A 12,199-nucleotide genomic window follows, 5' to 3' on the forward strand; every position below is an offset into this window, starting at 1 on the left:
TTCTTGCTTGTTTTATGAGATCTGGGATCGGGTCCGAGCAGAAACTCATGTGGTTGGTGGCTGATTGAACTAGAGATGTTCATTTGTAATTAGTGTTTACTTGGGCTCACGTAGACTTAGACTTATTATCCTCAACGAGACTCATGCTCAGTAATTTCAATAACATTCACACAAACTCAGGCTCACTATCCTCAACGAGACTCATTCTCAGTAATTTCAATGGGATTACGTAAGCTTAAGCTCATTATCTTCAGTTTACTCATGCTCAGTAATCTCAATAACACTCATGCAGATTCAGGCTCACTATCCTGAATAGACTCATGCTTAGTAATCTCAATGACACACACAAGCTCAGGCTCACTATCAACAATAAGACCCATTCTCAGTAATCTCAGTGACGCTCACGCAACCTCAGGATTACTATCCTGAATAGACTCATGCTTAGTAATCTCAATGACGCTCACACAAGCTCAAGCTCGCTTTTCTTAATGAGATTCATGCTTAGTAATTTCAATAATGCTTGCACGAGCTCAGGCTCTCTATCCTCAATAAACTCATGCTCGATAATCTCAATGATGCTCACACAAGCCCACGCTTCCACTAGCTCGAGCTCTGGTTTCCTATCTATACCACGAGACGTGCGCTCAATATTCTCATTGGATTGGCTGGTTGATTTGAAATTTAGTCTTTTCAGCACCGAGGCTATATTAGACGTGGATTCAAAGGTTCACTTGTGACCCGAATTACATATGCTTCCTCTAGGAATTTATCCTGATATAGCTCAGGCTTGCTATCTTCAATTTCGCTTGCAAATCCCTTACCTCATTTAAGGCTCACGCTCATAAGATTTGGGCTCTGGCTCGATGTCCACGTATAGTGCTATCGCATACATGGGCTCACGCCTGATTAGGCCCAAGGGCGGAGTTAGTGAGTTGTGAGATTTTTGGCGACTTGAAATACGCGTCTCTCATACAGTCTTTGTGCTGAAATAGGCCTCAAACTACAAATTAACTCTGCTGAAGGCAGTACAGAGGATCATTCGTAACGTATATTTACGGAATGATGAATGGGCTTCCGTTTATAATAAGTCTTAAGAATATCTTAAGAATATTCATGTAATGCGTAACTCTTAAATGTTTCTAGGTTTCTATATTTGCGTTACGGACACTTATGGATGACAGGGATATGCATAGCCACAGTTGCCAGGGAAGATGTTAACTGATTGACTTCATTAAGGAACTCGACCGAAATAATTGCTCTAGCTATCTACTACCAAAAATAAATAAATAAATAAACAGAATTCAAAATTTTGCTTTTGTTCGAACTATCGTGTATAATAGTTGCTTCATACCTACCAACATTACAGTCTTATAAAACCTATTAGCGTAGAGCTAATAAACAAACAAAGCATTTTTTTTTTTAGGATGATAGAAAAAAGAGCAAAGAACGTCTTCAAATCATCAACTAAAGGAAAAGATACGGTTGATCATAGGAAGCGTTTTAACACACTGAGATTCAAGCCCAAGCCCGAGCGTCGTCATTATCAAAATTACAAATATTTCGTTCACATTTACTTCTTATTCGTTAGCATTTCCTTGAAACGAAAACTAGTTTTAGAATATAACAAGTGTTTTTTTTTCTGCATTCATTACATTGATCCAAAAAAAAAAAAAAGATTTAAAATATACCTAAAAATCCCGTGTTTCTTGATCAAACTAATGTGAATGAACAGCTGGATCTTAAAAGTGTTAACCATAGTAATGAATAGATGAGTCAATTTTATTTTCATATAGCCTATCATTCAACATCGAGAAACATGACTATACAGTATAGTATACAGTAGTAATATTAGAGAGAGGAGCGTACCTATGGGAGGGTCCACCGGAACCCCCAAAACTTCCTAGCTCAGCATCAGGTACAGCTTACAGATGACGAGAAGAACCCTAGCAGAAGTAGTGTGACGTAGGTATGGGCTCGCCCACTTTTCGCACGGGGGTTTCAAATGACACCACGGAATAGCACACTGATAACTACCCGGAGTAGCAGACGACATTTAAGTATAGACCACACCTCAAAAACCGAAAATGGACTTGACCGTGTCGTTGACTTTTCCCCGCTACCCCTGTTATAGGGTTCTTCTCGTCATCTGTGAACTGTATACACTTTTTCAGTAAAACTATACCTGTTTAAGAGGGAAATGATTGACGTTGCATGAAAATTTGATCTTACACTTCATCTGTATTCTTTCTCTTATGAAAACAATGTAGTTCTATCATTTTTTTTCTGAAAATATACGTGGAAGCACTTTACAATTAGTTATCGTGTTCTTAAGTGCATAATGATACCGTTCAATGCTAGATAGACGTAGTGGTTTGCAGTATTGGACATCCCCCCCCCAAAGCTTGGACCCTTATCCAAAAAGAAAAATCTGGATGCGACCTGACTAAGAGATACTATATATTAACATATAAGGCTACCTAACAAAGAATTTGGAAGTTAGAAACACTGCTTTGCTATAATATGTACTGTGAATGTGTTACTGCCGACAATACGAAACAAAAATGCACTTTGGGAGGTCCAAATTAAGTTTACTTTGAATGGGCAATATACCCTTAAACCTGAGGAGTATATGACAGGATTTATGAGATCCGGGTCTACGGGGAAGGTTATTTATCTGTACTCAGACAATATCGTGACTTACGTTATTGAATTTTCTGGCACCTAACCTGCTAGCTTTTTATATTTATGTCAGACAAATTAAAATAATAATGCTATATATTTATGTATATTGTTTTATAGCCCTTAATTATTTCTTTGAGATTACACTGTATAATATTGTCATTTTTGTGTTTTCGTAATTGGTTTTGTTTTGTCTACAAAATACAATGTACTAGATTATGATGTTAAAGAGCTCACCATAATATGTCATGGTCATTTAAAATTGGGTTTTTGCTTCTTAATGTAGTATAAAACTTTAAAGGATTTTATTTTGTAACATTTTATGTGCTTCTATCTTTTAAAATAACGCTGGTTTCCTTACATCAATATTCAGTGAAGTGAGAAAAAAAAAACGAAAAACTAGAAATATTACAGAATAACAGCATCGGTTTCTTCAATTTTCATTTTGTTGCTAAGAAATTTTGTAAATATTGTGAACCACAATAATGTTTACCATTATAAACTTTAATAACTCTGTACCTACAGTCCACCTATATACACAGAGAAAAAAGTTGATTTTAGTGTAGAAAATACTGACAAGGAACGAACATGAACGTGTTATCCGGACATCCGAATCAAACCTAGATAAACATGACTAAGACGTGATCATGCACAAAAAAATTAGATGCCATGGACAATGGAGTGTACATTAACCCTATTAGTATAAAGAAAATCGTACACTCGCAGTGGAATAGCTATTGCATCAACACTGTTCATTGGAAAGTCATCGTTTATAGTTCATCCTCTTCAGCATGAAACAAGCTTTCCAGAGGTGCTATGGGTTGGGGTCCTTAAAGTACTTGAACAAGGAAAATTGTCAAAATGTCGGGAAAATTCCCTCCAGAACTCCCTCCCATCAACTTTGGACCCCTCTGGAGTGACCCCGGGTAAAATCACACAATCCAAATGTATCTCGAAAAATACTAAAGGGGATAAGTAATGACTGTACTAAGTTTTGTATTGATAGACAGAATAGGTATGAGAAAAAAGCGTGTATTGGTATATTCCATCTATCAATACAAAACTTGGTACACACATTTCTTATCCCCTGTAGTATTTTTCGAGACACATTTGGATTGTGTGCTTTTACCTGGGGCCACTCTTAGAGGGGTCCAAAGTTAACGGAAGAGATTTCTGGAGGGAATTTTCCCGACATTCTCACAATTTTCCCTGTTCAAGTACGTTATGGACCCCAATACATAGCACCTCTAGAAAGTTTGTTTCATGCTGAAGAGAATGAACTATAAACCCTGACTTTCCAATGAACAGTGTTGATGCAATAGCTATTTCACTGTGAGTCTACGATTTTCTTTAAACTAATAGGGTCAATGGACCCCAGGGACTTACTGCGTTGTCCATGGCACCTAATTCACTTAATTTTTTGTACATGAACATATCTATGTTATGTTTATCGAATGTCCGGATGACACGTTCATGTCCGTTACTTGTGAGAGTAAAGTTTAGCAGGGTTCTGTATCAGACACACAAGATTTTCTGTACCAGACTACGTATACAGATTTGTTAGTTAATTACGACCAATCTTTACAGCAGCAAATAGATGGAAATCAATTGTGTCCTCCGTTGCCACTTGCAGGATACAAGAAAATCGCGGTTATGTAGTTTGATTAAATATTATTTGGTTGTGTAAGCCTTCAGAAACTACAATTAGAAAGCTTTTACACCTGAAATAACAATTTAAAATGTGATTTTCTTATTTAAAAAATCACCAGGCAATTATGATACTTTTAACGGAGTGGAGACGATTAGAAGGACCTGTTTCTTAGATTGAACAAAACACAACTCTTAACTGGGAAGTCCATGGTTCTTTCACTTCACTATATTAAGAACATGCTAAACATTGTAAGAATATTGTTTCCTAAAATAAAAACAAGCAATGGATCTGAGATTTCTTGTTTCACAGAAATAAAATTTATTATTTCTCTCAATTTTCATCAATATTATGAACTAGAGTACGTGAAACGTGATATATATATATTGATTGATTGATTGATTGATTGCTCCAGGAACGTAGCTAGGGGGTTCCGGACCCCCCTTCGAAACCAGAAATGAAAAAATTAAGGAAGGATGAAAACATGAGAAAAAGAAGAATCAGCGTTAAAAATAAAAAGCTACAGCAAGCTTTTGATTACTCTTTCGTATGAGGAGATTTGTATCACTTGCAATACATGGTGGCGAATGAGTGGGATATCCTGGAAAATCAGAGAATTTGAAATTTCTAGGAAAGTTACGAAATTCACAGAATTTCTGTTACTAGTCAGGGAAATTTTATGCTTTCGATATTTGAGTATGGCTATTCTGTGCCGTTCTTTAACAGTATGGACTTTTATCATAACTTTTCGTCATCGCTTCTCTGCAGCATCAAACATGCTATTTTAGGAACTGCTCCTTTAACTTGTCATTTTGAACAGAGAGTAGTTGATGGAATAATAAAAAGTTATGTGGAAAGAAAGTTTCTGTTAACATTTGATTCAACAGAGAAAGGAACGCAGATATTATAAAATATTTTACAAAACATTATTGGATATGTACTTTATATAACATTGGATATATACTTTTTTATAATAGTTGAGGTCATAATGAAAGGAAAATTGTTATATTTGAATGAACAGATGAAGGAACGTAGATATTGTAAAATATTTTTCAATACTTTTTTTTTTATTCTTTTACTCGAGATTTCTTCATAGTTTGTTATTAAAATACTTACTAACATATCCTCATTTTATTGTCCTAACAAACCAATATATATTGCAGTAAAATAGTTTAGATTGGTCGAGCTTCTGGTGTGATAACCACAGTATTTCATGTCACTCCCCCCTCCCCCATTACGAAATCCTGGCTAAACGAACCAATATATGTTGCCAGTAAAATAGTTTAGAATGATCGAGCCCCTAGTGTGATGACTACATTAATTCATGTCACGGACCCCCCCCCCCTCCTTTACGAAATCCTGGCTACGTGCCTAGCTTGCCCATTATATCCGTATTTCTCAATGTTGATATCATTAGTAAACATTCCTTCTCGAACGTTCGTCATTAAGGATTTTTTTTAAAATCCTATGTCAAGAAAATGTTGACCGGAAAATTCGTTCTTAAATCCTAAATCCTTTAGCAACTTTGTGAAATTTATCTTTTTGTAAATCAACAAAGGTCATTTACTGAGATAAGAAGTAGAAGAAAAACATTCCTCCCATCTCAAGTCTTACTGAGAAAAATGCTAACAGAGTATTGTCTACAATCGTGGAAGCCTCTATGAGAATGTTTCTTCTTTTTTCTTTTCTCACAGTTGCTCTCTATGAGAAAGTTGCATCACACAGTGAATTGTGTTAATGACATGTGGCGGAAACGGTAACGTTCCAGGGCCATTGATTCCGTAATCACAATGACCGATTTTTTTTTCTTGTAATTCTTATCACTTAAAATATTCGGCATTCATTAGAGAAACATCAACGTTGTGGGAAAAGTGGAGCTAGATTGATATTTTTTATTGGGAAAATACATAACTATTTCTCTCTCCAAGGCTTACCAAATTATCAGTCGTAACTTTAAAATGAAATACAATGAAAGCTGTAATGATTAAGAAATATTCACTTTATTATTGTCAAAATAAATCAATCGTATTACGTTTGTAAGAAAATATCGTTCAAATGTCCTCTGCTTCAGTGAGGGGTGGATTCTGGAGATCCAATTTTGCAACAGTTTCGTACACGTATTGCGCGGTAAATTCGCAATGGTGCGTTCAATATTCCCTTCCAGCCCACGAATTTTTCCTAGCTTATAAACCTGAGAATTGAGATAACTCCATAGAAAATAACCCAAAGTGAAAAGACGACTAATCTAGGCGGCCAGTTCACGTAACCATTACCTTCCTCTATTTTTTTCTACATAACTGTAACATTCAGAAGCAGGGAACGTGGGTGTGCATGTGCACGTCTTCGATATATCACAGACCACCATCCGTACTGACGTATAGTTTAAGTAGTTTGCTTGGATTCCAATGTTGTTCTGCTGTGTTTGTCCTTGTTTTCCATAAGCTTGTGAAGTAAACTTGATGGCACTCTTACTTACTTGACAAAGTTGAGCTACTATAACAAGCGTGCGTTCCTATTTCGCAGAATCCTGTTTCGCAGAAAGGAGTTCAAACTAGTTTTCACGCTCAGCGTTGCCATGTTTCTTAGAACAGAAAAAATAAACCAATGCGTGTATTTCTGTTTCGCAGAATGAGAGATTTTATTGTCACATATGTTTGTGGAAAGCCTGTACTGCACCAGAAGTGCGCCAATATTTTATTTCATGTTGAAAAATTGATTTCATCTTAATATTGTAATCATTATTGTAAGTAACAAACAAATTATTTCATAAATTGTTGAGAAAGTCAAGATTGCTGGTATGTCAGCATAATGTAAAGTGGAAGGGAATTTCTGGAAAGTGAAAGGAATGAAAAGCTAGTGATGGATGGAACATTTAAAATTTGTCTACTTGTATTTTCATAGTTATTTACATTACACAGAAAGTATTTCAGGCGTTTCCTCCACTCCTCTTCTGCTTATTGCAAAGCAAAAGTCAATCATTAGTGCACACCCATGCTTCAGCAAATCAAGAAAAAACCGAAGATTGTTGCTTCCAGTTTCGTGTGCAAAAATTTATGACTGACTTTGAACAAGCGGCAATAAACACTACAAGAGAAACATTCCAGCAAGCGACATTACGCATTTGTTTGTTTCATTTCACCCCATCTGTATGGAGAAAGGTACAAGATATTGGGTTGACTCCACTTTACAAGGCTGATAATGATATGAGGAAATAGGTTAGGAGAGCAAATGCACTTCCACTCGTTCCTCTTGAAGACATTCCTGATGCACTTCTACATATACAAGACGATACACCAGACATCCCGGAGGCACAGGTTTTCCTAGACTACTTGGTGAACACCTATGTTGACGAACTGAATGCAACCTTCCACCCGTAAATGCAGCAATATTTGAAAGTTTACTTTTTTTATTGGGTTGTTATTTAACTCCTGACGTTGTACCAATTATACTTGTATTAATATTTGAGGGCAGTTTCATAATAATAGCGAAAAAAGCACAAACCATGCCGAGGTTTAGCATTTCAAGTTTAATAGGAAGTAGGCATAAATCATTTCTGTATATACAGAATAATTCTACTTTTGAAGCAAGAACAGTTCGAGAATGCGGTTTCTGGAAGCAGGCAATTTAACTTTGTGGAGAAGATTATGGAGACGGTTAGACAGTCGTACTCGAATTATGAAGAGTAGGTTTAGGTGTGGTGAGGTTGGTCCAGTGTTGGGAAGTAACGTAACGCAAGTAACGCGTTATTTGTAACGCGTTACTTTCTAAGTAACGTTTCCTAGTAACGCGTTACATTTTTTCCAAAGTAACTGTAACGGTAACGCGTTATAAATTTTTAAGTAACGTACCTAGTTTGCGTTACTTTTTTCGCGTTACATTTCGAATGAGTAACTACAATATATGTATTTCTTTTTCGGAAACAAATGTTTCTTTCCTGTTAGTGAATTTCTCAGAATGGAACAATGGAGCATGAACAATGTCAGTGACCGACGATTCCTGCACTGTTCGCCTTTTCTCGTTTCGCCTTATGACCTCTAGCAATGAAATTTGCATGTAAAACCTGTTATCACGTTCCATCTTAATGTAAGGCTGAATGGGAAATCTCGATGTGCATTTTCCCGTTTCGCCTTACGAACTTTACGTTGGTAGGCTTGCAAATACATTCATAGATACAATTTGATTTGTTTATTTACATAACAAAATATAGTGACATTTGCTGTTTTTGGAAGATGAGGACAGCCTCAGGGAAATCACGTGTACTGATTGCAAGCACCTGAAAGATTTTGTCTTAGATTTTGACAGCTCCAAATCAATACATTCAGTGACTGAACTACGAGTGCAATGGTACTTGTAGCTCCCCCCACCCCCAAGAAGACGAAACTTTCTTATTTTATATATATAAATAAAACTCTACCAAAGTATGGAGCCTTTAAAAGTAGCAGTATAGCAACCCACCGCCCCCCCCCCAGAAGTCGGTCCTGGATCCGCCCCTGCTTGTAGTCTATTTTACTTTGATTGGTGTTGAATTTATAAAGATGGAGAACGAAGATATTTTATCGTTCGAACATTTGGAAGAATGCTTTTTCTTAAAAGCTGAAGATGGTGGTGAACAGAATTTAAAAGTAAAGTGGTGCCCGGCGAGAAATATTTATCAACAACTAGGGTGCCATAATTAACGACATACAGTAAGGGGTTAATATGAATAAACTGTGTTCTGATGAGCAGGCCTACTTTATTGATGTAATGTTGATGGTATGTAATATTAGAGTTCTTTTAGATCAGTTTGCATATCCTAAAGTCCCTTGATTATAGAATTTGAAACAACTATTTTTAAAAAGCTTGTATCGATTTTAGAGTTTTTGGCAAGTTTTGATTCACCTCCAAGTTCATGTGTTCTCATTTTGTCAGTTGTAGTGTAATGTTTCTCTATATTCTGTCTTTTTAATTTTACATAGCAACATTGTTATTATTATATAATTAGTTTAGCAGAATAATAATAAGCAACTATTTTTCTAACGCATAGGGATGGGCACGAGCCAAGCTAAAACTAGACTCGAATCCAAGTCGAGTTTCGAGTCGTGTCAAAAGTAATATTCTCGAGTCGAGTTCCGAGCGGATTTCATGTTTTTCGCGTCGAGTTTCGAGTCGAGTCGAGTTTGATAAATGGCTCGCTCGTTTTAACTCGTTTTGAAATCATGGTCTGATTACACTGGAAAGTGAAAACCATGAGAAATGTAAGCTAATCAGTAATATGGAATACTTTTAGTGTTGCTCACGAGAGGGGACACTGCTCGCATCTCGTCGCGTCTCGATAGCGAGACTACAAGAGATTTCTATAACAAGCTTAGCTCGGCTCGGCTTAACTGAGCCGATGGCTGAAGCCGGCTCGCTTGGGGTGAACCATCGGCTCGAGCTGGCTTGGTTGGGATGAGCCATCTGCTTGGGGTTCGACTAACTGAGCGAAGGGCTTTAGCCGACTCGGTTGAGTAAGCTGTTGGCTCGGCTCACTTCTCGGTTTGGTTCGATAGTGAATAAGCTGTGAGCCGAGCTGCTCGAGTCGTTGACAATTCTAAACCCGGGCCGAACAGTTTTGAAGATATTTGGCTAGTACCCTATAACTTTTAACAATGTTTGGCTCGAGCCCGAATACTCAACCTAGGCTCTCAATCCAAATTCAGAAGCTCGTTAACATATCCTTGACTTCTAGACTTCACGACTACCGAGGTTGACAATCAACTACTTTTTTAGTATTCAGATATAAACCGCCTATCTTTCATGTTTATACACAGTGTTGTTATAATAATAATAATAATAATAATAATAATAATAATAATAATAATAATAATAATAATAATAATAATAATAATAATAATAATAATAATAATAATAAGTTGTAGTAGTAGTAGTACCATTGACAATAATTATATTGTCTATTTAAGATACTTGAAGAGAGTACTCGAAACTATACACCAGATTTGGCTCAACTCGACCCGAATTCGAGTCGAGTTGGAGGAAATTTTTCAAGCTGAGTTCTCGGGTCGAACTCAAAGATGTTTGTTTCTAGTCGAATCGAGTGTCAAAGAAAACTCGCTCGAACTCACTCGTGCCCATCCCTACGAGTAACGCAGTATGGCATTTTAGTCAATGTTACATTACATTAAAATATTCATGCAGCTGTCAAGTAAAAATTTGTCCTTGCATTTACATAAATCGATCCAGAACGTGCAATAATAATAATAATAATAATAATAATAATAATAATAATAATAATAATAATAATAATAATAATAATAATAATAATAATAATAGCGGTAATAATAGTAGTAAGGAAAACTGAAGTAATAAGATTTTTTTCACATATTCAAAGTTTTGGACCTAAAAGTAACGCACTAGTAACGCGTTACTTTCGAAGTAAAGTAACAGTTACTTTTTTGAGGCAAGTAACGCGTTAGTAACGCGTTACATTTTAAGAGAAAGTAAAGTAACTTGTAACGCGTTACATTTTTAGAAGTAACTTACCCAACACTGGGTTGGTCTTATTCCATACTTTAATGCAGTATCTTATTGCATTTATTTGGATAGTTGAAATTACAATCCAATGAAGACAAGGTGAAATTAAGAGTCTTGCCTGTATATTAAATTTATTAAGATTCATGCCATTATTGTTCAATGCAAAATAATATTTTTATTTATGTATCTGGGTAATTTGTAATGTATTCTTTTAGTAAATCACGATTGCACTTGTGCGACAAGGCTCTATTGCGAGCCTCACCTTTTTAGATTTATTTTGGTGTTTTGTTCCTTTCGCCAAATATTTGTAATACTGAGGTGCCACCAAAAGTTTTCATACGATTCTGTGAAACAGGAATGGGGAAACTTGGCAACTTTGCATATTGATAAAGCGTTCTGAGACACAGGAAGTAACCATAACAAGAACTTTATCACTCATATTTGCTTAACTATCTGATTAAAACTTTATAGGAGGGCAGGAAAGTTCAGTGATAGAGCACTTACCTCTAGAGCATGGGGTCCTCAGATTCGATCCCGGCCAAGTAAGTCTGTCGTGGAGAGCATAGTGTCCGTGTGTTTTCTCGGCCTACTTATGTTTCGTTCCACATTGTCATTCCAAGAATTCTTGCATCATCATTCGTTTCCCTTAATCATCGTCTTCTTTAGCCTAAAGAGCATAATTGTGGGACGTTAAACGGAAAGATTTAATTTCATAACATTTTGATTAAAGCTTTGTGACAAATTTTAAACAATATATTTCTTCAAACTGTAGCCATTCAATGCTTGGCACATTTCGGAAACTTTTTCCACTATCTATTACTGTTTTTTTTTTTTTTTTTTCTCCATGGAGACTAACATTGAAACCGAAAATCTACCAATATAGAAGAATCTCATCTTTCGGATTCTGACTATACTCGCACACCTAATTTTTATTGAGGTAGTTGGTGAATATTTTAGATTATATGTCCGTAGCTAGACTCCCTCTATGAAAATTGTTGCGTGAGTACCTTAGGATTCTGAAACATGTATTTTTGGATAGGGCATATATTAGTTCCTTAGTGAAATCTTGACTCGACTTAGGTAGGTCCCATAGTTTTGGAAGTATAGACCTTTAAACTTCATCTTTTTTCATGTTTTCGGCAGCCTATAACTCCTAAAGGAAGCATTTGTGCACCCAGGTTGGTCTATACTTTTTGTCTTATCTTCTTGTCAGGAATCACCTCCCAAACGCTATTGGTGTTGTTTTGAAACACCCTATATACATATATATATAGCGAGAGAGAGAGAGAGAGAAAGTATATATATAAGGTGTTAATGAACTATGTCGACAAATTTTAAAAGGTGATTTCTCAAATCAAAATA

This window comes from Thermobia domestica, chromosome 9, assembly GCF_964235325.1.
Source record: "Thermobia domestica chromosome 9, izTheDome1.hap1.1, whole genome shotgun sequence".
Classification (NCBI taxonomy): Eukaryota; Metazoa; Arthropoda; class Insecta; order Zygentoma; family Lepismatidae; genus Thermobia; species Thermobia domestica.